Raw genomic sequence first — 27,773 nt, forward strand, 5'->3', positions numbered from 1 at the left:
TGTTCTTTCTATTCTTCCAACCATGATGTCCTTCTCCAGTGATTGCTCTCTTCGTATGATGTATCCAATGTAGGCAAATCGTAGCTTGGTGATCCTTGCTTCTAGTGACATGACTGGCTTGATTAGTTAAAAAATGGATTTGTTTGTTCTCTTTGCCATCCAAGGTAATGATAACCTCCTCCTCCAGCACCACATTTCAAAGGCACCAATTCCTTTTCTATCTTATTTATCGTGCAGGTTTTGAATCCATATGTTAGCACAGAAAAGACCAGACTATGTACAAGTCATGTCTTTGTCACCAGTGAAATGTTCCTAAATTTGAAGACTTTGCCCAGGGACTTAATTGTTGATTTACCCATAGCTATTCTTCTACTGACTTCTGGTGTCGTCACTGCATCTTGAGTGATCATTGATCAGAGTAGGTTGAAGTCCTTTACAAATTCCAGTTCATCACTGTCAATCTCAAATGTGTCCTGGTTGTACTTGTCAGTAGTCAATGTCTTTGTATTCTTTGTATTGAGTAGCAGTCCCATATTGGAACTTTCCATCATGACACTCTGTAATAAATCCCATAGACTTGCATGTAGGAGTTTAATCTTTGAGTTGGATCAATATTGAGTCATCAAAACACAAACATGTGAACAGCCCCATAGACTATAATGGGTGGAAATGCTATCCCAGAAAAAGCACAGATAAAACTTGTATGTGAAAAATTTACATCAGAATGAATCCTAGGGTCAGACAAAATATGGTATTCTGACTACATTTCTTTGACTCAAAGAGCAAATTTATCACTTACAGTGTAAAAAAAAATTACATTTGCCCAAAAAAGACCAATCAGGTCAATGTAAACTGAGAGCTAGAACCTAATTGGCTTCTATGGATAACACCTCCATTTTCTACCTCATTCAGTTTTGCTAAATCTCCCTCAGTTTGTAAAAAAATAAAATATAGATGGATCTACAAGTGAGCAAATTCTTTATTGGATGCAAACTAATGTAAACATGTCAACAGATCTCTGAGAAGAAGTATATAACTACAGGTAATGAGAGGATATTGCCTGCTCCAGCCACAAGATGACTCCAGGCCACATTACATTTAAGGCCCAGGAACTCCAGGCAAAGACTCGTCAAGGCGTGGCTGCATGGCAAATTTTGCCAAAATGCAGGATGGATTTAGAATAGGGATAAGTCATTGTTTTGTCAGAGCCTAAAGAGTGGATGAAAATGAGGAATAAAAATTAAAGATGAACAGATCGATTCACTGAGGATTGACTAAGTTAAATTTGCAGGTTCCTGCAAATTTGAACAATCTGCAATTTGATACTCGATGAACGGTCAAGACTCACTGTGTCAAAACAATTAGTGGTTTTTCAGCATAATTCGTTGCAAATTATAGATTGCGATTGAATTTTGGGGAAAAATACTATTATCTACATATATAATTGCCTTATTCTGTCTGTCTGTCTGTATGTCTTACTCCAAAATTATGTCGTTACAGTGACAACTGTCGCATTGGCCGCACTACTCGGCGGTGCCCTGCCCCCTCACAGATTGGCCGCTCGATCAGGCCCCGCCCCCTCACACATTGGACGCTCAGCCTGGCCCCGACCCCCGCACGCATTCCCCGAACCGACATGGAGCCCCCACTCCCAGGTGAGTGCTGCACCCCTGGGAGCCCACACCAGTGTACGCCGGCAACCCCAGCAACACAAGGGCATGTGTCGGCTGGGTTGCCGGCGTACGCTGGTAACCATGCTACACATGGGGAAATATTGTGTACCATGGTTACCAGCCTATGCTGACTCCCTGCCCATTCAGATCATTGGTCTCCCGCTGTCAAACACGCCGATGCGTGCTGCACAGCAGGAGACCAACAAACAAAAAGTGAACCAGCACTGTCGCTTTTAATACTTACATGATGTGTACCATGCTTACTAGCTTACCCCGTCTCATGGCACACATGTCCCGTAGCCGGCTACGCTGGTAACCATGATACACATCCGGTAACTATGGAAACCGCTTTGCATAGTTGCCCGCTTGGCCACACCCCCCACACACTCTGCCCGCTCGGCCACGCCCCCCACGCACTCTGCCCGCTCGGCCACACTCTCCACCTAGACACCTCCCCTCCAGGACTACTCCACCTATTATACTCCTCTCTCCCCAGGACTACTCCTCCTATTATCCTCCTCTTCCCCAGGACTACTCATTCTATTATCCTCCTCTCCCCCAGGACTACTCCTCCTATTATTCTCCTTTCTCCCCAGGACTACTCCTCCTATTATTCTCCTCACCCCCAAGGACTACTCCTCCTATTATCCTCCTCTCTCCCCAGGACTACTCCTATTATTCTCCTCACCCCCCAGGACTACTGCTCCTATTATTCTCCTCTCCCCCCAGGACTACTCCTCCTATTATACTCCTCACCCCCCAGGACTACTCCTCCTATTATACTCCTCTCTCCCCAGGACTACTCCTGCTATTATCTTCCTCTTCCCCCAGGACTACTCCTCCTATTATACTCCTCACCTCCAGGACTACTCCTCTTCCTATTATCCTACTCTCTCCCCAGGACTACTCCTCCTATTATCCTCCTCTTCCCCCAGGATTCCTCCTCCTATTATACTCCTCTCCCACAGGACTACTCCTCCTATTATACTCCTCTCCCCCCAGGACTACTCCACCTATTATACTCCTCTCCAGGACTACTCCTCCTATTATACTCCTCACCTCCAGGACTACTCCTCCTATTATACTCCTCTCCCCCCAGGACTACTCCACCTATTAGACACCTCCCCTCCAGGACTACTCCACCTATTAGACACCTCCCCTCCAGGACTACTCCTCCTATTATACTCCTTTCCCCCCAGGACTACTCCTCCTATTATACTCCTCTCTCCCCAGGACTACTCCTCCTATTATACTCCTCTCTCCCCAGGACTACTCCTTCTATTATAATCCTCTCCCTCCAGGACTACTCTTCCTATTATCCTCCTCTCCCCCCAGGACTACTCCTCCTATTATACTCCTCTCCCTCCAGGACTACTCTTCCTATTATCCTCCTCTCCCCCCAGGACTACTCCTCCTATTATCCTCCTCTCTCCCCAGGACTACTCCTCCTATTATTCTCTTCTCCCCCCAGGACTACTCCTCCTATTATACTCCTCTCCCTCCAGGACTACTCTTCCTATTATCCTCCTCTCCCCCCAGGACTACTCCTCCTATTATTCTCCTCTCCCGCCAGGACTACTACTCCTATTATTCTCCTCTCCCCCAGGACTACTCCTGCTACTAGACTCCTCTCCCCCCCAGGACTACTCCTATTATCCTCCTCTCTCCCCAGGACTACTCCTCCTATTATCCTCCTCTCCCCCCAGGACTACTCCTCCTATTATACTCCTCTCCCTCCAGGACTACTCCTCCAACACACTCACACACACTGCACAAAACATACTTCCCCCAAAACACACACACACCCACACAAACTGCGCAACACACACAGCACCACACACACACACACACACACCCACACAACGCTGCAGGCACACAGCGCTCCACAAACAACACAACACACACAACGCAACACACACAGCACCACACACACACAACGCTGCAGACACACAGCGCTCTACAAACAACGCAACACACACAACGCAACACACACAGCACCACACACAGACACACAACGCTGCAGACACATAGCGCTCCACAAACAATGCAACACACACAACGCAACACACAAACAACACCGCTCTCACACCCCCCCACACCCAGACAACACCCAGAACATTTAGAGCGCCCTACACAAACACTTGGCAACTAAACACAACTACATTTATATATATATATACATATATATATATATAACAAAAATCATACATTAACTACACAATAAATTCTAGAATACCCGATGCGTTAGAATTGGGTCACCTTCTAGTACTATATAACCCTGCAAATTCAACTTTCAAAAGATCTCATCAGGAATAACAATCTTTAAAGTAAAACTAGGTGATATAAACTATCATCATTTTATCTTAAGCCGTTCTAGTGATTTCAATTGTTGCAGAAGCAAATGCTGACTCCACAACCTTACTATTGCATATACATATATGTCACGCTCTCCGGGTCCCCTGCTCTGCTCCCCGGCTCACCTGCCACGCTCCCCGGCTTCCCTGCTTCTCTCCCCGTTCTCCAGCCTCCATTGCCTGCGGTCTCCAGGCGGCCCGGTCCCCGCTCCCGGCGCCTGTCGGCTACTCAGCCCCAGCCCGGCTCTCCTGCTTCCTGCTCACCACTCCCTGCCCTGGCTTCTGGCACCCGGGCCTCGCGCATGCGCATTAGGGCGCGCGCGCGGTCATTGACCCTTTCTTAAAGGGCCAGCGTCCACTGACAGGAAATTGAACACACAGGTACAGGGTATAAAGGGGTTTAGTGTCCAAGTGGGCGGGGCCTGTTCTTCGTGTTTCCTAAGCTAGGAGTCAGGTCTCCTTGTGTCTCTGTGCCATACTTACCTATCTCTCTTCTAGAGCCGCTCCTGCCTCGCCATCCGGTCCTGCCGATTCCCGAACGCTGACTATCTGCCATCCCGTCAGTCCGTTCCATCTCTGATCCCTGTGGTGACCCGTCCTCTCGCTCCATCGGTTCCGGACTCTGCCTGACAACATCTCGGCCTCCGAACCTGAGCTCCGTCACCCGGACTACCATCAGTGACTCCGTGGTCCCAGGGACTTCTCCATTCCACTCTTGTGCACGGACTGTCCTGCTACCCGTAGTGCTCCGGCTACCGGACCCCTTGCCTTCATCAAGGAGTTCAGCCCAGTGGATCCACCTCCTGGGTCTGCCCGTCCACCTGGCCCTAACAATATACAAAAGAAAGGTGCACACACAAAGTTATTCAATATGAATTAGAATCTTTATTGCGATATAATTTCAATACAAAAACAAACAAAAAACTTACTAAAATACAGGGAAAGTAAGAGCAGATAAAGCAGCAGCATGTAGAATGCGAGCAGTATAATAAAAGATAAAGTATATCACATACACTGGAGATCAAAATTAGAGTACGACACACAATTTCATAAATGTTGAAGTCATTGTGTAGTCCTATGTGATTATATCCTAACATGAGTAAACTCGCAGTACTTTAAGCTTATTTCATAAGCTGAATTTATTCCAAAGCTCATAATAAAAATGAAAATGAGATAAATGAAAAAGAACACTGATCAACATTAGAGAACACTTTCAGATACCTGCATGTTATTGGTGTTAATCTGGCTCCTGGGGCTAATTTTCTTATCTGACAAACCCTATGTAACTGGCAGCGTAACTTTCCAGTTTGCACTGACTTTGCAAAAATGGTGTGCCGTTCCAAATTGACTGAAACCCTCTGGCAGCAGGTTATCCTGATGAAGGCCAAAGGGGTGACCCTATCAGCCATAGCAAGAGAAGTTGGCTGTTCCAAGTCTGTGATTTTGAGAATATTGCATCTTTACAACATCACAAGCTCTTTCAAGTCCCCCAAGAAAGCCGGCCACCCTCGAAAGACAAATGCAAGAGAGGACAGCATAATGCAGAAAATCTCAATGAGTACATGGGTAGTCATTTTAACACTGCAGCTGGAATTGTTCAGCAATTCAGCACAGAACAGGGTAAGGATATGTATTGTCATACGGTGTCATGACGTTTAAGAGTATTTGGACTGAAAGATAACTCTGCAGTGACCAAACCTCTCATTAGGAGAAAGAATCAAAAGGAGCATATTGTGTGGACAGAGGAAAAGTAGTCCACAGTTCATTTATGTGATAGAAGCAAGTTTTTATTTATTTGCGTCTGATGGGAAACATTATGTTCGTCGACAAACTGGAGAAAGACTGAACCCAAAGTGTGTTAAGAAGTCAGTGAAAGGTGCTAGAGGAGGTGTCATGGTTTGGGGAATGTTTTCTACAGCAGGAGTTGAACCTCTCATACAGCTACATAGCAGAGTCAATGCAAGTGTGTATCACAACCTTCTTCAACAACACGTGGTTCCTTACTTTTTTCATCACTCTATCAGCCAGCAATTTTCATGCAGGACAATGCCCCCTGTAACACAGCAAAATGGGTAAAGCAGTTCCTTGAAACAGAAAACATTGAAACAATGAATTGGCCTGCCCAGAGTCTTGTTCTAAACCCAGTGGAAAATCCTTGGTGACAAAGTAATGTCCAAGAAACCCACAACAGTCAAAGAACTGTGGAAAAAAACTGGAAGAAGAGTTGACCAAAGTCACACCAGAGCAGTGTGAGAGAATAGTGATGCTCTGTGGCTTCAAATGTGCTAAAGTCATTCAAAGCAAAGGCCTGTACTCTTCCTACTGATTGGTGACTGTTGTTACCTTCTGAAACTTTACTTATAATCTTTCTTTGTGATTAAGTCATTGTTGTTCTCTAATTACAAACATCAAGTTTTGGGCAACATTAAGGTTTTATTTTGATAAACTTTGGATCTTTTGTAAAACACTGTTCTAGTGGCATGGTGTACCACTCACAAGAAAACCTTCAAATGTGATCAATGGAGCTTACATTATTTCTGAAAAAAACAAGTGATCATACATTGTTCTCTAATTTTGATCTCCAGTGTACATCAGGGAAAAAGCTGGGTACTTTGCCAACATTAAGTAAAAGTCATGTAAAAAGACTCCTGCCACTAAATAATAAATTGCCCTAACCCCCTGACTCCCAATACTAAGTACAAATTAAGCATATAACAAACAGTGAAAGTAGCAAGGCAACATTAGATGTACAAAATGACACCAAGTAAAAGCTGCACCCAATGCTGATGTCACTTGACTCTTTTCCTTGAGCACAAAAATCATGTAGCAATAAAGGTTATAATCTCTTTGAATAATTTTACACCATGTTTGGAGTCCAAAAGGCACTGCATATCACCCCAAACACACCATACCAACAGTGAAGTTTGGAGGTGGAAACATCATGGTGTGGGGTTGTTTTTCAGCATATGGCACTGGCAATGTGGGTTGGGTATGTTGTTACCGACATCTCATGAGAAATTCACCTTTACAAATATATTTACTTAGAATACTGATAGCATGTTCAATTCTCATTTCACCTGATGTAAGTAAACAGCTCACCTAAAGACAGCAGCTTTCCGGGTACCAGCTGTATGCCGCCAACACCATGGAGTGATATCCACAGTCGGTGCTAGCACAAGACACAGATGGGTGGCTTCTAAGATGCTGTTTTCAATCAGCTACATCTATATTGTGTGAACAATTATTAGGTGTATATTTTGACTACATCATTATTATATAGATTTTCGAACTCCAATGTGTATAAACATGAATGCTTATTGGATGATGCAGATCATGTCATGAGTATTTATGTAGTGAGGGAGGATGTGTACTAAGGAGATAGTCGACCTATATTAGTGTGTGCACAATTATTAGCTTGTTTTCCTCAGGCAAAATGGATCAAAAAGGGGATTTAACTGACTAAAAAGTCTAAAAATGTTAAACGTCTTACAGAGGGATGCAGCACTCTTGATATTGCTAAGATATTGGAGTGAGATCACAGAGCCATTAAAAGTGTTGCTGCCAATAGTCAACAGGGTCGCAAAAAAACGCGTTGAGAAAAAAAGACGTACATTAACTGCCAAAGATGTGAGACGAATGAAACCTGAAGCAACCAGGAGGCCATTATCATGAAGTACTGTCATATTCCAGAGCTGCAGCCTCCCTGGAGGTCCAGAGTTCCAGTTCTTTGAAAACAGTCTTTTACTGAATAGCCAACTTCATGAAAACTATGTACAGTAGATAGTGAGTACATAACGTTTCGTACGTTTTCTCCGCTTTAACACAGAGCATTTCTATACACAGTTTATTTCTTTCCCTGGCTTCACATATTCCTGCCTCTATCAGTCTCGTTCCTTCACCACAACTCAGCTTAGCACAACAGTCCAACCCACGGTTCCACCTCCTATCTTGCTCTCAAAAGAACTGCTTTGCCAATACGGCCAAACTTAGCTTCAAGCTTTCTGATGCTTTGGAACTCAGTTTGCCTCACGCTCTTTGGTCCATTCTGCCCTATCACCTCTCAGAGTTGTAAACTCGGGGCTGTACTGCTCATCATTCTGTCCCAGGACCCATCTCTAGTCGCTCTCTGTACTTTGGTCAATTCTCTCTCTGGGTACTCTGGATCATGCTATCTTTTTTGTTTCCTCCTAAATCAGGGACATGCGGCTCTTCTCACTAGTCTGGCCTTAGGTCCATCACTACTGCACACATTATCCTATCTGCCCTCCTGACAATGTTGCAGGGGTAGCATGGGGCAGTTGGAACTCTGACTGCTGAGCAACCCTGCAGTATCAGTCCCTGCCCCAGCCACCTCTACAATGCAAGGGATCAGTTTTCGGGACGTGTGGTGCACGGTACTCACACGTAGGCCAGAAGCCTCTGCTGTCTCCATCTCCTTGGCCATTTCTAAGCTACTGGTTGCAGCTGGCTTCCAATCCTCGGCTTCGCTAGCTATCGCACAAAATTCAGCGGACACCAAACACTTATCTTCAAGTAGATTTTTACTCAACATTCCTGTTTCATCATATATCTTCAAAGTATATGAGGCATAACATCTTCCAGCAACAATGTTCATGGCACAGTGTACATTCATATTGTTCCTGCTTACTACCTGGGCTATTCCTGCTTGCTGCCTGAGGAATTCCCAGCTCAGTCTCTCTGCAGCTTTGGGTCCCATGACTCTCTTACCTGGCAACTTCTGGTTTCACTTCCCCTGTACAGAAAGGGTCTTTAAGGTGCTCATCTAAGACCAGCTCTGAGCCTTAAGTTCCAGAAGTCCAAACGTTTTCACAACCAGGATTTTCGAGGTCCTACCTGCCAGAAGCAGACACACCTGGCCCGACAAGCAAGTTTTATCTTTCTCTCCTTCCCAGGCCCAACAAGCCTCTCTCTGCATCTACTCCATCACTGACTGACTTTCTAAGATGGCTTCTGCCTGCAGCCTCTGCTATAGCTATACCCACACATTAACTATGTCAGCCTATAAGAATACCCGAAATACACTAACTGACCACTGGAGGGCGATATTACCTTGTAAAACAATCTAAAGCCTTATCTGACATTAAGGCCTAAATACAGTTAGGTCCAGAAATATTTGGACAGTGACACAAGTTGTGTTATTTTAGCTGTTTACAAAAACATGTTCAGAAATACAATTATATATATAATATGGGCTGAAAGTGCACACTCCCAGCTGCAATATGAGAGTTTTCACATCCAAATCGGAGAAAGGGTTTAGGAATCATAGCTCTGTAATGCATAGCCTCCTCTTTTTCATGGGACCAAAAGTAATTGGACAAGGGACTCTAAGGGCTGCAATTAACTCTGAAGGCGTCTCCCTCGTTAACCTGTAATCAATGAAGTAGTTAAAAGGTCTGGGGTTGATTACAGGTGTGTAGTTTTGCATTTGGAAGCTGTTGCTGTGACCAGACAACATGCGGTCTAAGGAACTCTCAATTGAGGTGAAGCAGAACATCCTGAGGCTGAAAAAAAGAAAAAATCCATCAGAGAGATAGCAGACATGCTTGGAGGAGCAAAATCAACAGTCGGGTACATTCTGAGAAAAAAGGAATTGACTGGTGAGCTTGGGAACTCAAAAAGGCCTGGGCGTCAACGGATGACAACAGTGGTGGATGATCGCCGCATACTTTCTTTGGTGAAGAAGAACCCATTCACAACATCAACTGAAGTCCAGAACATTCTCAGTGAAGTAGGTGTATCTGTCTCTAAGTCAACAGTAAAGAGAAGACTCCATGAAAGTAAATACAAAGGGTTCACATCTAGATGCAAACAATTCATCAATTTCAAAAATAGACAGGCCAGAGTTAAATTTGCTGAAAAACACCTCATGATGCCAGCTCAGCTCTGGAAAAGTATTCTATGGACAGATGAGACAAAGATCAACCTGTACCAGAATGATGGGAAGAAAAAAGTTTGGAGAAGAAAGGGAACGGCACATGATCCAAGGCACACCACATCCTCTGTAAAACATGGTGGAGGCAACGTGATGGCATGGGCATGCATGGCTTTCAATGGCACTGGGTCACTTGTGTTTATTGATGACATAACAGCAGACAAGAGTAGCCGGATGAATTCTGAAGTGTACCGGGATATACTTTCAGCCCAGATTCAGCCAAATGCCGCAAAGTTGATTGGACGGCGCTTCATAGTACAGATGGACAATGACCCCAAGCATACAGCCAAAGCTACCCAGGAGTTCATGAGTGCAAAAAAGTGGAACATTCTGCAATGGCCAAGTCAATCACCAGATCTTAACCCAATTGAGCATGCATTTCACTTGCTCAAATCCAGACTTAAGACGGAAAGACCCACAAACAAGCAAGACCTGAAGGCTGCGGCTGTAAAGGCCTGGCAAAGCATTAAGAAGGAGGAAACCCAGCGTTTGGTGATGTCCATGGGTTCCAGACTTAAGGCAGTGATTGCCTCCAAAGGATTCGCAACAAAATATTGAAAATAAAAATATTTTGTTTGGGTTTGGTTTATTTGTCCAATTACTTTTGACCTCCTAAAATGTGGAGTGTTTGTAAAGAAATGTGTACAATTCCTACAATTTCTATCAGATATTTTTGTTCAAACCTTCAAATTAAACGTTACAATCTGCACTTGAATTCTGTTGTAGAGGTTTCATTTCAAATCCAATGTGGTGGCATGCAGAGCCCAACTCGCGAAAATTGTGTCACTGTCCAAATATTTCTGGACCTAACTGTAACATACTTCCTTATCTTTCTATGCAAACATTACTGCCTCTTCTACATTAATACATACATTCTTATGCTCTATAATCTTATCATTTTATGCAAGATATTAACATAATCAGCGCTGTTGGTGTATTGGTGTAGGAGCTTGTGGTACCGACCACCCCATTACAACAGGAAACAGTCACTGTCCCCTCAGTATAGCCTCTCCCACTCTTGGCTAGGCCCAAACATTAACTCCATCTTACCCTACTATTAAACGAAATACACTTTTACATTATTACTATATGTTACAACAATTCACATTACAATAACACATGTCTTCAAGGGGAGAAATGTAAGCAGTATGTACATCTTCTTACAAGTGGGCCAAGAAATATCTGAAGACTAATTTTTTAAAGGTTTTGTGGACTGATGAGTTAAGAGTGACTCTTGAAGGACCAGATGGATGGACCTTGGCTGGATCAGTAATGGGCACAGACCTCCACTTTAATAGATAATAAAACAAGCGCACTATGAGAAGCACCCGTGGAATCCTTTTTAACGTTTATAATATTAGAATTGCTCACCTGTGTTGGTTGTGCGCCCCCGCACAACTTCAGTGTCAGCTTATCAGACTGGAGTTCCTCCGAACAGATCCTGTGTCCAGGCTTCAGGAGTCCAGATTTAGGGTATCAATGTCGGCTACTGATTTCCACCGGCACCATGGAATTCAGGTTTTTGTTCCTCAATCCTCCAGCTTACCAGCTGGGTTTTTTGATATGTCAGCAGGTCCTTTGCAGCTATTACCGATTCCCAATAGGGAGGGGGTATATGGATAATTCTTTCGGTCTATATATAGCGCAATAAGGATATTTGCTGGTGATAGTTATTTAAACTTTATTAATTAGGCACTCCTATTATTACAACGCGTTTCAGCAGAATTGCTTTCATCAGGTGAATATACAGGTGATACTGCTCCTATTTTACCTGATGAAAGCAATTCTGCTGAAACGCGTTGTAATAATAGGAGTGCCTAATTAATAAAGTTTAAATAACTATCACCAGCAAATATCCTTATTGCGCTATATATAGACCGAAAGAATTTTCCACAGACCTCCACTTTGACTCAGACATCCGCAATATGGAGATGGGTAACTGCTATGGGTTGGTATTATTAATGATGAGTGTTTGGAAGCATTTTGGGTTGAAGATGGACTCAAAATCAACTTCCACACCTACTGCCAGTCTTTAGAAAATGCTTTCTACATACAGTAGTACAGGAAGAAATCTGCCCCTTTCAAGAAAACCCTGATTTTTAAGGAAATATCTACTGCTAAGCTGCCAGTAAAAGCCTTAAAGATGACATAATAATATCATGGCCCCTTCCTCACCTGAACTAAACCCTATTGAGAACAGGGCTCTTAAACAGAAGATTTAGGCCTCATTCACACATCAGAATTTTTCATCTGTATTTCATCAGTATTTGTATGCCAAAACCAGGGGTGTCTCCAAAACACAGAACAGGTGTCAATCTTTCAGTTATAATTTTCTATATAAGTTCCACTCAAGCATTAACATACAAACATGATGCAAAAAATTCCACGTGAATGAGGTGTTAGGCCACGTGCACATGTGCCGCCCCCATGTCAGCAGCCGGGCTGCTCAGATCTGGATCCGCGGTGGCTCGAGGGGTGTCCGGACCCAGAGGTCGTGCAGCCACTCAAATGAAGGGGGGATTTACAAGGTATTGTGTTTAGAGTTCATGACGCCACCCGTGGTATGTGGTAATGTGGAGTACCACCGCTGCTATTGGGAGTACCTGGGGGCGATGGAGTGGGGCAGCCAGATGTTAGAACCCTCCACGGGTAGGGGGAATGCCCCGGGACTTAGTGATGGGAGCCGGGGAGTGACGTTGGGTGCAAAGGGGTTCACTTTTTGTACTCACTCAATCCAGTAACTGACACTGACAACTGGATAAACCAAAGTTCTGGATACCACTGCCGCTGAGGGGAGCTAGTTCGGGTCACGTCCCCAATGGTGCTGCCTGGTGATCCGTGACCTTCCTCCTGGCACTTAGCTCACTTCTCTGTTGGTCCCGGTAGTGTAAAACTAGTCGGGTCCCGCTCCCCAGTGTGGCTAACTATGGGAGCTTGCTCTCAGGGTTCACGCTTGGGATTTCCTGGACCGTTTTAGTGAAAAGTCCTATCCCCCTCGTTGCGCTAGTACCCCGATTTTGAAGCGGGTGGAGAGCTGATCCTGAAGGCTCGGTTCTCGTCGGGTCAATTGTCATGTTGCCTGAAGCTACTCCCTGACCTAGGGTGCACGTAACCCGTCGTGCCCTGGTCCCACCCGGTGATGGTACAAGGCCACCGTCTGCCACCTACTTACTGGCTACTGATTACTTCCAAGGAGCCCGAATCCTGACCTCCTCTCCCCTTCACTCTCCAACTCCCACTTCTACTCTCCTTCAACTCTAACTTCAACTCTCTGACACTCCTGACCTCCTCAATCAACCCCCCAAGTGGGAAACCCTATTCCACTCAGGGCGTCCACTGGTGTGTCTGGTGGGTGTGGTGCAGGACTTTTATTGGCTGATGTAGGCAACACCATATAGCTGGGGACCCATAACCAAGGAGGAGGTGGATATTGCACAGAAGGGCAGATTGCACAATATCCTGTAACGACCTGATAGACCAGGGCGTCACATTCCCCCTTGGTTAAACGTAGCTCATTCTCGAACATCAGAGGTTTATTTATTTTTTTTTAAGTGTAAAAGTAGAATGGAAAACATTTTTTTTATTTACAACATACCTCCCTCATTAGGGAGGCTCAATACTTGAATGTTACATAATTTTTAGAGTTCATCGTTTCAACGATGGAACACTACCGGTTTCAGTAGTAGCGTAGGCTCAACCTGTTCCGTTGCAGCCTCTTTCTGCAACAGTCCAGTCCAAATGTCCCAGATCCCATTAACCCGCCACCCAAACAACCTGACCGGCTGCATAGCTATGGTGGGTCCATGACCAGGTTAAGGTCCCAGGTGTTGTAATAGACGACTCTGGTGGGCACAGGAGGTGCAATTATTTACAGGAACACAAGTTTGTGTTGGTCACAACCAGTCCTGTGACCATGATCCATATTTATCACTATAAAAGGTTGATGCATAATTAAACGAAGTCCATGCACCGGGGTACACACTATAACAAATCTTCTCGATAATCTGGTAACTTCTTCTGTTCATTTAAACCTTGTTAATTAAGCGCTTATCTTTTACATTTTCTATATGGAAAATAATAAACTTTAAAAAATAACAAACGAAAACACAGATACCTAACGTACCATAAGGACATTATACATTTTAAACCACCGGGTCCCGTAGCCATGCTTTTTTGCGGCTACGCACCACAGACACCAGCACAAACCCTTCTTCAAACATGACATGCTTAGTCACCTCCAAGGCATACCAGCCTCGCTCTCCACAATGCCGGGTGTAGGTGACCATATCTTCCGGCTCTAAATTCCGCTCGGGATGTCCCCTGGGGAGGTGCTGTGTGACATCCCGTCGGGACACGAACACCCCAGTTGTTATCTCCATCTGTAACTTCTGGTGATGTCAATCCCAGTAGGGGGCGTCAGTGTCCGAGCTCGGCTCCCTAGCTAGCTCTGGCTTTAGGTGAACTCTGGCGGCCCCAACAGCCGTTGGGATGCCACGCAGAGGTGGAACCAGCAGCTCTTCAGGCTCCACCTCCGCTATATCGGAGAGATGTACCGACTGCTCCGCAGCCGGGGTTGCAGAGTCCAGATGCTCCACCTCTAAGGATGGGCCTGGTGATGAGGCCGCGTCTGGTCTGGCTGGTGTCGGGGTAACCGCTGTCGTGACAGGGTCAAGGGACGGAACCGGGGGTTCTGCAGCTGTAGCTTCATATGCAGGCGCTGAAGGTTACGCTGCCGTGGTGGGAGCAGGCAGCTCAGCGTGGGAGCGGCGGAGTGCTCGCTGGAAGCGGGGGCGGTCTGGATCCCTCAGCCGCATCGGCCGGATTAGGGCAATCAGTAGGGACTGGGTAACCGCTTACCCTCTCTTCATGTGGGATCTCAATCTCACGGGCTCGCACTGCCATCGCCAGGCTCCTCATCTCATCTCATCTCTTCCCTCCAGTAGTCCAGTATAAACAGGAATTGAGTCTGCATTCTCCAGCACAGCTGCTCCGTCTCTTCCTCAATCCAGGTCACGGTACCGGGAACAGCACATTCCGGTGACCAGCTCCGCTTCGCCATCTTGCCTCTGCGCTGTCCAGGAACATTATGGCAGAGTCCTGGCATCCCTGCTTCTCTTCCGCTGCTGCTACATGCCGTCATGCCCCCTCGGTTTTCACTCAGCACTCTTCTCGATGCTGTGGCCCTCTGGGAACTTCTGGTTCCGGGCTCACTCTCAGGACGAAGGGCGGGGCTCCAGTTTCGCTCGCTTTCGTGGAGAAGACGGCGTCTTGGCACCAAAAGATGGAGGAAAATGGCGAAATTGGCGGGAAACGGTATCTTGACTCGTGGTTTCGGTCTTCAAGGCGCACGTCACCCAGGTAAGTGGGTCCTGGTCATATCCTGTTCGTGACGCCAGGAATTTGAGGTGTGCCGGGCTGCACGGATCCAGATCCGCGATGGCTCGAGGGGTGTCCGGACCCGGGGGTCGTGCGGCCACTCAAATGAAGGGGGTATTTACAGGGGATTGTGTTTAGAGTTTGTGATGCCACCCGTGGTATGTGGTAATGTGGATTACCACCGCTGCTATTGGGAGTACCCGGGGGTGATGGAGTGGGGCAGCCAGATGTTACAACCCTCCACGGGTAGGGGGAATGGCCCGGAACTCGGTGATGGGAGCCGGGGAGTGACGTTGAGTGCAAAGGGGGTCACTTTCGTACTCACTCAGTCCAGTAACTGGCACCGACAACTGGATAAACCAAAGTTCTGGATACCGCTGCCGCTGAGGGGAGCTAGTTCGGGTCCCGTCCCCAGTGGTGCTGCCTGGTGATCCATGACCTTCCTCCTGGCACTCAGCTCACGTCTCTGTTGGTCCCAGTAGTGTAAAACTAGTCGGGTCTCGCTCCCCAGTGTGGCTAACTGTGGGAACTTTCTCTCAGGGTTCATGCTTGGGATTTCCTGGACCGTTTTAGTGGAAAGTCCTATCCCCCTCGTTGCACTAGTACCTCGATTTTGGAGCCGGTGGAGAGCGGATCTTGAAGGCTCAGTTCTCGTCGGATCAATTGTCAGGTTGCCTGAAGCTACTCCCTGACCTAGGGTCCACGTACCCCGTCATGCCCTGGTCCCAACCCAGTGATGGTACAAGGCCACTGGCTGTCCTCACCTTGTCACAATCCCCTGCGACCAGGGGTCCAGCTCCTACTAGGCCCAGACCACCATCTGCCACCTAGTTACTTCCAAGGAGCCCGGCTCCTGACCTCCTCTCTCCTTCACTCTCCAACTCCCACTTCTACTCTCCTTCAACTCTAACTTCAACTCTCTGACACTCCTGACCTCCTCAACCAACCCCTCAAGTGGGCGACCCTATTCCACTCAGGCCATCCACTGGTATGTCTGGTGGGTGTGGTGCAGAGTGTACCTAGGACTTTAATTGGCTGATGTAGGCAACACCATGTAGCTGGGGACCCATAACCAAGGAGGAGGTGGATATTGCACAGAAGGGCATATTGCACAATACCCAGTGACGACCTTATAGTCCAGGGTGTCACACACACATTGAGTATTTTGTGAGTTTTTTACCTCAGTGTTTGTAAGCTAAATCCAGGAGTGGAACTGTGCCACCCCAGCAGCAATCAAAATGCTCGGATCTGGGGTTGCTGTGGCTCGAGGGTCTCCGGACCCGGGGGCTTACGGCCACTTCAAATGTAATGGGATATTTACAGGGGATGAATGTTTGTGACCCCACCTGCAGGTTGCGGTAAAGGGGAGTACCGCCGCTGCCAATGGGAGTACTGGGGCAGATGGTGTGGGGCAGCCAGATGTCAGTACCTCCGCAGTTAGGGAAGGCCCCGGATAGTGGATATTTGGTGAACGGGTGGCTTGGCCTTGGGAAGCAGAGTGCAGGGGTCAGATTACTCACTGCGGTAGTCGTGGTGCTGCATCAGGTGGAATAAGCAGACACTCACACAGATGGTAAACCAAAGTCTCTAGGCACCACAGTCTCTACGGGGGGAGCCCGTCCAGGTCCCGCTCCCACCATTTTCACTTGGTATGTCCAGAGCCCTGCCTCCGTGCACAAATTGATTGACAGTTGTGTCCCCTTGGCTTGAAGCTTTCGGGGCCCTGCTACCCGTGTGTATGGTAGCTGTGCTCTTGGTGGCTGGCACTTGGGATTTCAGTGGGTTGTGTATTTTGGAGAACCTATCCCCCACATTGTGCTGATGCCTGCAATCTCTGAGCTCTTGGGGAAAGTTCATAAAGAGACTATCCTCCATAGGTAAATTCCCAAGGCGCTTGAAGCTCTTCCCAGATCTAGGGTCCTGTACCTCTCCGTGCTCAGTACCGGTAAGGTGGCTGGGCTTTCTGGTGCCAACAGTCCTCCTAGACAGCGTCTGTTACACTCCTGTCCAGTATTCTTAACATCGGTACCCGACTCCTGTGGTCCCGGACCACCGTTTGCGTCCCAACTTGCCGCCTCCCTGGGAGCTCCAACTCCCTGCTCCTCACTCTCTGAGGCCTACAACTGAACTTCCTATCTCCCCTCCCATCAGTCTGCCTGACCCCTAGGTGGGTGGCCATGCTCTAACTTGACCAACCCACTGGTGTGTCTGTCCAGCCCTGGTGTGAGGTGTGGTTGGGATTTGTAGTGCGGATGTCAGTGACACTGTTGATGGGAACCTGGAACCACGGGGGATGGGCCTTGCACCCTAGGGTACAGGATGCAGTTCCCTGCAGCACCCTGATGTAGTCAGAGACGCTACAGAACAATCAGAGTAAAAGTATAATAGACACAAGAGTGGGTGAAAAATACAGAAGTGGTGAATGTGTTTCAGTCTTACAAATTGTGATGTAAAAAAAAAATTGTAAGGTTCAAAGTATAGCGATTCAAAAATAATTTTGAAAAAGTTTCCTTTGCACACCATGTCAGAAAATAAATCCCAAACTGCTATTTTTTGTTTATTCTGGATTTTTCTTTACTTAGCACAGCATTCATGAACCGTGTGGGCCATTTTGAAGAATTATGTAGCATAAGAAAGTCAAGCTCACTGACCACCAGGTGCTCGGATCACACATCCAATGTCCAACAGCTGGAGGAAGGAAACATCAAGCACCAATAATCCAGTAAGATCCTTGTTTGGCTTTAGATAAGTATTTGCCCAAAATGCGTTGGTTACTGTATGTGTGTCTTAGTTTGTTTCATCAGTTGTAGATTATTCAATAAGGCCAAACAAGGATTCAATTCTTTCCTTCATGCTAGATGTTTCATTTTAAGAATTATGCACAAAAATGGCAATAAATAGTACAAGACAAATAATAGAAGTGACTTGAAGAAATGCAAATGAAGGATCAGAGCCATGGCTTTTAAAATATGTATAAATAGTAATGGGCAGACTCGGACTGTAAAAGTCTAGATCCGCGAGAGTTCAAAAGTATCCAAGCATCGGACCCGGACCCAGAGTTCTTAGGGATCCAGCAACTTGGATAATTAAAAAAAAATAAAATAAAGGAATAATAAAGGAAACAAGGAAAAAGCAGGCGCATTATACATACATGTGTCCCGCACGGCTGTAACACTACATCTGAGGCACTCATGCTACTTCCTGGACTGCTCATTATCCTTCATGCAAATGCACTGCTTCCCCCACCCACTGGAATTCCCAGCGTCTGTGATTGGTAGCAGTCAGACCGTGCCCCCAACTTGCGTGACAGCGTGTCTGACTGCTTTCAATCACAGATGATCTGTGCAGACATGTAGTGTAAAAGTACCAAAAAAACTACATAATTCTGGTACCACTGTGAACATACTGACCCGATGAATAAAGCTGTCTTAACATTTATACTGCACAAAACTTAAAAATAAAAATTATTCCTGAATTACTAGGGTTTTTTTTCAATATCCTCCCAAAAATCTGAATAAAAAGTGATCTAAATATAACCTCAAAGTAGTAGGTGTGAAAAAGGGAGTTCAATCTGTAAAAAATAGGCCCTCGCTCTGGTCCATCATCTGTCAACAGAATTATGGGGGGGGGGGGTTTCCACATTACAGTTAGCACAAAGGATCTGGAAAAGTGACAAGGCTCCCAAAACTAAAGGCCCCGTTACATGCAACGACGATATATCGCCGGGGTCACGGATTCCGTGACACACATCTGGCATCGTTAGCGTCGTTGTTGCGTGTGACACCAACAAAGGGCCGTTAACGATCAAAAATACTTACCTTATCGTTGATCGTTGACATGTCGTTCATTTTCAAAAAATCGTTGATTGTTGAGGACGCAGGTTGTTCGTCGTTCCCGAGGCAGTGCACATCGCTACGTGTGACACCCCGGGAACGATGAACTACAGCTTACCTGCGGCTACCAGCAATGAGGAAGGAAGGAGGTGGGCGGGATGTTACGGCCGCTCATCTCTGCCCCTCTGCTTCTATTGGGCGGCCGCTTAGTGGCACCGCAGTGACGCCGCACGAACCGCCCACTTAGAAAGGAGGCGGTTCGCTGGCAACAGCGCCGTTGCTAGGCAGGTAAGTATGTGTGATGGCTCCAAACGATATTGTGTGCCACAGGCAGCAAATCGCCCGTCAGGCACAAACGACGGGTGCCATCGCTAGCGATGTCACTCCGTGTAAAGCCCCCTTTATCCTGCAAAATTCTCACTCCCAAAGCCAAACGCCTGTCCCTTCTACGTCATGAAGCCTAATTAAAAATTTATTAGATGCATTCCTCCCAAATCAGAAGCTGGGCACAATAATTGGGCACAAACTGGCATATTTGCACTTGTCACTATGCAACAACTGCTGTGCACAAATTTCTGGAAACACCTATGGTGACAAAATTGTCAGCACATCTATAGATGAATGGGAATAAATTAAAAAATTGGGTCACATTAATTTTTGTTCTGGCACCTTGGGGGCTCTGAAAATAGTGCCGCTAAACTATTACAGCATAACGCACTGCCATGTGCTCAAACAGAAGCCTATCACCACATAAGAGGTATTGCTGCTCTCAGGAGAAATTGTGTATCAAACTGTGTGGTCCATTCTTTCTTGTTATACCTTGTGAAAAGTAAAAATTTGGAGCTAAAACTACATTCTTTTGGGGAAAAAAAAAATCAAATTTTAATTTTCATGTCCCAATGTTAAAAAACTAGATAAAAAAAAACATATGGAATATGTGAATGTCTTGGGAAGTGTAGTTTCCGAAATGTAGTCACTTTATTTTTGCTGTTTTTGCATGTCAGGAACTCTAAAATGTGATTATCCTGATATTTCCTATGGCAATGGAAAATGTGGGGTTAAATTGACTATAAGGCTATGTGCGCACGTTGCGTTCTTCTGTTACAAATATTCTGCAGCGTTTTGTCACTGCATGGGCGTTACAAAACGCAGCCGAAAAGCTGCATTTTGGATGTATTTTGAATGCAGAATGGATGCGGAATTCATGCATTCTGGATGCTTGCTCTGCCATAGATAGAGTGGGAAAAGCATCCAAAACACACAAAAGAAGTGACATGTTGCTTTTTAGAATGCATTAATTTTGTCAAAAATTTGGCATGCAAAACGCTGCGTTTTAAAACGCAACGTGCACATGGAATTTGCTACATTCTCATAGACTATGCTGGGGAAGCAGAACGCATGCGTTTATGCTGCAGATTAAAACGTTGCGTAAACGCATGAAAAAAATGCAACGTGCGCACACAGCCTTAGTGTAATGGAATTCAACTTAATGGAATGTTTGTATTTATTTCATTGTATCAATTACTTTGACATAACAGGTTCCCTATAATTTTGGCTACATTGCTATTTTAGATTTTGACCACTAGATGGCAGCAGTTATTCATGTTATTTCCTATGGAGGGCACACCATTGTTTGTAAATGGCTAACAATACCCATTCCATCAAAGCTGAAGCCATAGAGGGATTCTGAACAGAAGGGCAGCGTTGTGTAGAGAGAATGATTTCTAAATAGATTTAGCACATAATAAGTTATGATTAAAAATTAAGCTACATTGTGTCTCCTATCCCTGAGCTAATCTGTTCCGTGCACTATAGGTTACAAGTAACATGCATGAAAAATATAAAATGTGAGTGAGCCGTCATATATATCAGAAAAAAATGGTAACCTTTTGTGTACAAATATAAGAAACTAAATCTACAATATGTGTGATATTTCTTTTAATGGCGCACCCAGCACGGAGGCTGATCACTCCACTGCTATCCAGCCAATAATGGAATAAATGATCGCACTCATTTATGTTTACTTCCAGCTGCCACTAGAGGGAGCCCTATAAGTGCTGATTTATACATTCCAATACATGCAATAGTAGCTATACAAATCCATACATAGTGAGCGCCACCTAGTGATAGCTACAGGAGGTAGTCCAGTTTTGTCATTGGTCGTAAAGATTTCTTCATTAATTTGCTGTTTTAATATTTTTATTTTGGTTTTACTTAGTACAGTGTATTAATAAAAACCTCACCAACTGGAAGCCATCAATAAGCTGCTGTTGACAGATCTGTTTTTCTTACCACATGTCTGTTTGGTCCACATAGCTAATGTCAGCAGTGGAGCCTCACTGATGATGCATGCCGTCACCTACCACAACGTGTCAACACTATGTTTTCGCTGAGTGTTGCTTTACATTAATGTGACAACAGCTAATAGAAGCAGCAAATTAGCAAGTAACAGCTGCTGGTAATACATGTAACACCTTGGATCAGTAATCAGCATCAAAGTGCAGGAGAAGGAGATGACAGCAATCTACATAAAAGCTGAGAGAAGAATGTTACCTTCAATCTGAAATCAATGCATTTAAGGGGAATCATGCACTAGATTTTTGGTACCCCCCGAGAGCATAATGTACGAGCAGTGACCCTGATTCCAGTGATCTGTCACTTATAGGGCTACTTGATGTAGGTTTGATAAAAATAATTATTTTATCTGCTGCAGATCCACCAGTTCTCTAAATGCTGAGCTAGGCATAACTCTGCCCACACCACTGATTGGCAACTTTTTGTGCTTACAGTGCATAGACAGAAAGCTGCTGTCATGATGCATGCCTGGCTCAGCCTACGCTGAGCCATTGCTGGTATCTTATCTCAGAGTTACAGGTCATGGGAGATGTTAATTTCATACTGCCTCATTCCGGAAGACAGGCTGCTATATCCTGGCGCTGCTCCTCCGGAACAGCACCAGTAATAATTCCTGCTCTGCAGTGTGCGTGCCTGGCTCCCGTGAGTTAACCTGATCTGTCCTGCTTCCCTGCTACTTAGTCCTGACCCGCGCCCTCCTCTGTTGTTAGTCCATCATTTCCTGACTCCCGGTTCCTGTCTGTAGTTGTCCCAGTCCTATCTGTCTGACCCCAGTCCTGACCTGTGTATCCTCCACCACTGTTTCGTTACTTTGATTCTCCAGCTTCTGACCTGTATCCTTGTTTGCAACCTCAGCTCCATCTCTCCCTTCTGTTGTATACGTGACTTCCCGACTCCTGACCCCTAGCAATCACCTGACTACGATTTTTTTCCTCCTGTACTATTGATGAGACCTCCTGTTGCAGACCTGGCTTGCTGACCACTCTATCACTCTCTTGTTTGCTAACTGTACTTTGGAGATCTTTCTCTAATCTGTCTCAGTGCCTCCACAAGCGAGTGTGACAGCTGCCAATCAGTGGTAGGAGCGTGTATGGCAGCAGTTTACTACTGCTCTACTGATAATTTCCTTCTGATAAAACTGTAATTTTATCAAAGCTACAGCAAGCAGACCAGTAAGTGACACATTGATGACATCAGGGTCTCTACCTCTATATCATGCAACTCTCAGATTAGGTAGCAAAAATCTAGTAATATATTCATTGTAAACTAACAGCTAATTAATTGTTGTCACCTTACTCTCTATCATATTTGGGCATTGCTCACAGCAGTATCAGAGGCTGCACTACAGATTATGTCTTGTATTGTAAAAATATGATGCCTGAAGGGATACTCTTCCAGCTAAGAGATGCAGCAGAACCTAAAGGACTCCTTTATGTTGATGGGGTCTGCAGTAATCCATCATGCAAAAGATCTGAGACTATACCGTGATTTCCATTATTGATGTAGACAATGCAAATGTGACAGAGCCTTCCATACTCCTGACACGGCATCTTCAAATCTGATATGAGAAAACTGATTGCACTTCCTAAAGCTGGTGTCACACACAGCGACAACGACAACGACGTCGCTGCTACGTCACCATTTTCTGTGACGTTGCAGCAACGTCCCGTCACTGTCGCTGTGTGTGACATCCAGCAATGACCTGGCCCCTGCTGTGAGGTCGCCGGTCGTTGCTGAATGTCCAGCTTCATTTTTTGGTCGTCACTCTCCCGCTGTGACACACACATCGCTGTGTGTGACAGCGAGAGAGCGACGAAATGAAGCAAGCAGGAGCCGGCACTGGCAGCTGCGGTAAGCTGTAACCAGCGTAAACATCGGGTAACCAAGGGAAGACCTTTCCCTGGTTACCCGATGTTTACCTTCGTTACCAGCCTCCGCCCTTGCTGCCAGTGCCGGCTCCTGTACTGTGACATGTAGCTGCAGCACACATCGGGTTAATTAACCCGATGTATACTGTAGCAAGGAGAGCAAGGAGCCAGCGCTAAGCAGTGCGCGCGGCTCCCTGCTCTCTGCACTGACAGGTAGCTGCAGCACACATCGGGTTAATTAACCCGATGTGTACTGTACCTAGGAGAGCAAGGAGCCAGCGCTAAGCGCGGCTCCCTGCTCTCTGCACATGTAGCACAGCGACGTTATGATCGCTGCTTCTGCTGTGTTTGACAGCTAAGCAGCGATCATAACAGCGACTTACAAGGTCGCTGTTACGTCACCGAAAATGGTGACGTAACAGCGACGTCGTTGTCGCTGTCGCTTAGTGTGAACCCAGCTTAAGTCCTAACAGACAAGATGCAAACTGAACTTCCTAAATATTCTAACATATAAACAGCTGCACTCAGAAAGGCTAAGACATGCAAACATTGAATACAGAAATTTAGGCATGCATTACTGCTAAGGAAATAAATGATAAAACTGAGACACTAAGAGCATAAAAATGGCCAGTTTTATGTGAGCCCAGAAGCCAGCATTAAGGCGTATCTCATTTTGCTGGATCCCTACCTACTATTGCCTCAATGACTGTAGGCTGAAAAAGCCTACAATATTATGGGCGGAGTGAACCTCTCGCATCAGATGTCATACGCTAGTGTGACTCCAGCCTAAGTATTATAAAATGATTTTTACATTCTGCACAGTGGCCTGGGCTCTTATATACAGCATGTTAGAATGCAGTACGTAAAAGCTCACTAGTGGTGGCCGCAGCTTATAGGTCCCAAATCTGCTGACAGGATCCCTTTAAACTGAGTAAGAAGGAAATTATTCAAACTTTTATATTTTACTTTGCATATTTTTTATAAAAAAATTTATTTTATCTTAGTTTTAGTCCCCCAAGTGAACTTGAACTTGATGGGAATATAACAATGGCAACCTTCAGAAAGCCTCTGGCTGCCATGCCAATCCATCAGAACCCCATGGTTGCATTGGCAATTGGGGCCAAAAGGAATCAGTATTATCAAATTATTCAATTGAACTAAGCAGTGATTGACAGCAGCATTTAATAAACTGTAGCAATTGGAACTAACTCTGAGCACTGCTATATAACACATGGCACGGACCAGCTCCTGAGCCTGTTCTATATACAGTATATGTACAGTACATGTAAGTAAGGTACCTAAAAGTAAAAAGTTTTTAAAAATGTAAAAATAATAAAAAGATATTAAAATGTGAACCACCACTCTATTCCACAGTTAACATTAAAGAAATAAAAAAAAACATATATTTGGTATCAATGTGTTCAGAAGTAATGTCAGATCTATGAAAATTTAAAATAATTTGACCCAATCTGTAAAAATTGTAAAGAAAAGGAAAATAAAAATGCCAGTGTGGCACCCTGGATAAGCCAGGTAGCCACAGACAAAACACACACACACCCCCACCCCCCAGACAGTTACATTAGTCAGACAAAAACCCTTGTTGCCTTCCTCCAGGGTCTGATGTCCACACCAGGTGGGGCGGAGCCAGGCAGTTGGCCCCACCCACCGAGGAGTTCACAGGCCTGGAGGCGGGAAGAGGAGTAGTTGAGTCTAGGAGGTGAAAGTGACAGGTCACGTACTGCGGGTGTCTGGGTTGGAGCCCAGGCACTGACAGCAAGGTTGGCAGACGGTAGTGGCCGTCTGCAGGGGTGACGGATCTCCACAGAGCCATAAGGACCGGGGTCGGGCGTCGGCCCGCCGGTACCGGACCGGGGAATGGAGTGAAGTTAAGCACACAGGCAGGGCCATCGGACCCTGACCAGGCTTGGAGCCGCCGACAATAGTCAAATCCGAGTGTGAAAGGAACCCCAGGGGTTTCCTAGCTACCAAAATCCCATCAGAAGGCAACCGTCCGCACCGTGAGGATATACAGCCACCGCCACAGGCTAGAAATCCAAGGGCCAGCGCCTGCGGGCAAAACGGGCTCCTCCGGCACCTATACGCCGGGGAGCGGACTACCGTTGGGAAGCCAGCAGAGTCAACACAGTACACAAAGGTGCAGGGAAAGACAGCCACCATCAGCTGTCCGGGGAGAGACACTGCAGCCGGCACCGGGACCCATCCATCCAGCCGACTTTGTGCATTTGTTGCGGAGTGAGTACACCAGTGCCATCCGGCACCGCGCTGTCCCTGCGACCCTGCACCTCACCAACCCTGCCTCCCCATCACACTACCAGGCCCTGGGACCACCCACCCCTACCCACAGAGGGGGAAAACAACATTCCAGCTGCTCCCTACCATCGCTCCCGGGATCCCCGTCACCAGCAGCGGTGGTGCCCATCTTCACCACAACCCGTGGGTGGCATCATGGACTAAATCCCCAAGCAAACCACCCCTTCTTCACTCACGGGCAAGGAGCGCCGCTCGAGTCCCCGGATCCGGCCCACCGCTCGAGCCACCGAGCAGCAGCAGCAGCGCCGGAACCGAGCGTTAGCGAGCGCAGCACCCCGCCGCCCATGACACCAGGATTGCGTGTTTTTGATTTTCATAAATCAAAAAAAAAATGCATTAACAAGCAATCAAAGTGTGACGCCCTGGACTAGCCAGGTAGTAACAGATAGGTCCTTGCATAACACCCGTCCCCCTAAAAAGGTAACAGCAGCCAGCCACACTAAAACCTAGTCACCTCCCTCAGAGCTTGATGGTCACACCAGGGGGCGGAGCCAGGCGGTTGGCCACTCCCACCGAGGAGTCCAGAGGGCCTGAGGCAGGAGAAACAGTAGTCAGTTCAAGTTCACAGTCAGTCAGATCAGTCTGTAGTGTCGAGGAGTGAAGGAGTGTGCAGCAGGTCTGTGGTTACAGGTCTGCAGCGGAAACTGACAGGTGCCAGTGTCGTTGCCCTGGTACCTTGACTAGGAGGCAGGCGGTGACCTGGCCTGCAGGAGCTGGGAAGACGGCCAGGTGGAACCGCAAGCGACCAGGACAGGGTAGTGGCCCGCCGGTACCGAACCGGGGAACCGACTGGAAACCGGAGCACAAGGGGGGTACTCAGACCCAGCACGAGGCCCAGAAGCCACTGGACCACGTCGAATTCACTGATTGACATCTGGACCTTAGGTCCTTTCCCATTCCAAGACCCGAAAGAAGGCAACAGCCCACCGAGGGGGATAGAAATCCACCACACAGGCAGAGAGATCCCACGGGCCAGCGCCTGTGGGCAAACGGACTCCATCAGTACATACACAGCCGGGGAGCGGACTCCTGCTGCTAAGGCACAGGCAGTCTACACAAACATAAAGAGGTGCAGGAGAAAGGCCAAGACCACCAACCCGGGTGGGGGACAAGACGCAGCCGGCTGCGGGCACCGACCACCATCAACTTTGTTCATCAGAGACTTGAGTGTGACAGTAATCATGAGTACAACAGTGCTATCCGGCCGCGCACCGCCCTGCACCGCCCAACTGTCACTCTCCCCAAGCGGGCCTCGAGGCCACCATCCTTGCCCACGGAGGGGTTAACATCTTGCTGCACTACCATCTCCCCCGGGTGCCCCCGTAACTGCAGCGGTGGTGTCTACACCTTCACCACGTCCCGTGGGTAGCGTCACGAACTCAAACACGGCTCCGGCCGTACACCTACCTAACCACCCCCATCGAGATCGCCAGCATCCCCTTGCAGAGCGACATGACCCCCGGGTCCGGAGGCGCTCGAGCCACCCACCAAACGAGCTGGGACCCGAGCGGCACGGCTACAGCCGAGCGCGGGGCGGTACAAAAGTGTCATACCTAATCCAAAATAGTACCAATAAAATCATCAGGTCAATACACAAGAAACATGCCCTCAAACAGCTCCACTTACCAGAAAAGAAAAAATCCAAAAAACAATTGTGGAATTACATTTTTGGGTTATTTTTTTGAAATTTTACTTCACTTGGAATTTTTTTTACCATTTTCCAGTAAACCATATGATAAAATGGATGGTGTCATTCAAAAGTCCAACTAATGCCACAAACAATTAAGCCATCGTGTGACTTTGTCAGAAGGAAAGTAAAAAAAAGTCACGGGTCTTGGAAGAAGGGAATGGAAAAATGAAAGCATAAAAATGAAAAATTGCCCGGTTCTTAAAGGGTGAAGGCATTCAGGATGTTTATTTCTGTCTTCTTCCTCTAGGAAAAAGTTCAAAGCAAAATCCATATTTTCTGTGTTATTTTTATTATGGTGAATTAGAGGAAAGATTAAGGTGACAGATTCTGTGATAAGTTT

The 27,773-nt window shown here is 46.4% G+C and overlaps 1 long non-coding RNA gene across 1 annotated transcript; it reads left to right on the plus strand.

Moving 5' to 3' along the window:
* The first annotated feature begins 1,369 nt into the window (after positions 1–1,369).
* LOC142255076 (uncharacterized) lies at positions 1,370–6,882 on the plus strand. Its single transcript, XR_012727341.1, has 2 exons — positions 1,370–1,655; positions 4,526–6,882. It is a non-coding gene; the product is annotated as an uncharacterized LOC142255076 (long non-coding RNA).
* The last annotated feature ends 20,891 nt before the right edge of the window (positions 6,883–27,773 follow it).

This window comes from Anomaloglossus baeobatrachus, chromosome 10 (assembly GCF_048569485.1).
Source record: "Anomaloglossus baeobatrachus isolate aAnoBae1 chromosome 10, aAnoBae1.hap1, whole genome shotgun sequence".
Lineage (NCBI taxonomy): Eukaryota > Metazoa > Chordata > Amphibia > Anura > Aromobatidae > Anomaloglossus > Anomaloglossus baeobatrachus.